Below are 1,775 nucleotides of genomic sequence, written 5' to 3' on the forward strand. Positions count from 1 at the left end.
AGAGTGTTGACTGTGGAGCCAAGCAAACTAAAGCTGTGAACAATCTCAATCTCTTCACCATCCATCCTGATGCTGCCTCTATGAGGAGAAGTGTGGTGTCAGGATTGGTGGAAGAGTCATCAACAACCTGCGTTATGCAGATGACACAACCCTGCTTGCTGAAACTGAGGAGGACCTGAAGCACTTGCTGCAGAGGGTTAAGGACTGCAGTCTTTAATATGGATTGAAGTTCAACATCAAGAAAACAAAGACTCTCACCACTGGTCCAATTGGCAGCATCAGTATGGATGGTGAAAAGATTGAGATAGTTAATAGTTTTCGTTTACTTGGTTCCACAGTCAACACTCTTGATACCAGCAGCCAGGAAATCAAGAGACAAATTGCATTGGGAAAGTCAGCTGGCAGGGACCTCTCCAGAGTACTGAAGAGCAACGACGTCAGGCTGGAAACTAAGGTGCGCCTATTCCAGGCTATAGTCTTCACAATTACATGCTATATATCAGAGAGTTGGACAATGAATAGGGATGATAGGAAGATAATTGATGCCTTTGAGCTGTGGTGCTGGAGAAGAGTGTTGAATATACCATGGACTACTAGGAGAACAAACAGGTTTTTCCTAGAGAGGGTGAAACTGGAATGCTCCTTGGAGTCAAGGATTCTGAAGCTTTGTCTGACATAGTTTGGGCATGTTGTAAGGAGGGACTGATCCTTGGAGAGGGACATCAAGTTTGGGAGAGTGGAGGAACGGTGCAGGAGAGGAAGACCCTCAATGAGATGGATCGATACTGTGATTGGAGTGATGGGAATGAGTGTGTTTGAGACAGTGAGGTTGGCACAGGACAGAAAGGCGTGTAGGGCTCTTGTACATAGGGTCGCTATGAGTCGAAAGCGACTTAATGGCACATAACAACAACAATAGCATCATGATATTGCCTATTTGTCAAGTAATGAGGATCTTTGTTTCTTAATGTTGACATGTAATCCATACTAAAGGCTGCAGTCTTTGATCTTCTGCAGCAAGTACTTCAAGTCCTTCTCACTTTCAGCAAGCAAGGTAGTGTCATCTGCATAACACAGGGTGTTGATGAGTCTTCATCTGATCCTGATGTCACAATCCTCTTCATGGAGTCCAGCTTCTGGAATAACGTACTCAGCATACAGATTGAAAAGGTTCGGAAAGATGATACAGCCCTTACCACACCTTTCCTGATTTTAAAGCATGCAGTGTTCCCTTGCTCTGTTGGACAACAGTTTCTGGACTAGAAACAGATTTCATATAAATATTATTAAATATTCTGAAATTTCTGTTTTCTCAATGTTAGCCACAGTTTGTCATGGTCCACACAGTCAATTGACTTTACATGGCTAATAAAACACAAGCAGCCATTCTCCTGGTGTCCTTTATTTCAGCAGGACCCACCTGGCGCAACAATGATCTCCCTGGTGTCAGGGCCTCTTCTCAATTCAGTTTGAACTTATGCCAGTTCTCTATCAATGGAATGTTCTAACCATGTTTGGATGATCTTCAACAATATTTTACTTGCAAGTGATATTATATATACAGTTCAATAATTTCCACATTCTTTCTCAAGAATGGAAATAAATATGGATGTCTTCCAATCAGTTGTCCAGGTACCTGTCTGGGGTGCACATCCAGGGCTGCATCTATTATTTGGAACATGTCAATTAATATCCCATTGATTTCTGGAATTTTATTTTTTTCCCCCAGTGCCTTCAATGCAGCTTAAACTTCTTCCTTTATCACCACTGGCTCT

Source organism: Elephantulus edwardii, unplaced genomic scaffold, assembly GCF_000299155.1.
Source record: "Elephantulus edwardii isolate Elephantulus edwardi_28Jun2011 unplaced genomic scaffold, EleEdw1.0 scaffold00374, whole genome shotgun sequence".
NCBI classification, from domain to species: domain Eukaryota; kingdom Metazoa; phylum Chordata; class Mammalia; order Macroscelidea; family Macroscelididae; genus Elephantulus; species Elephantulus edwardii.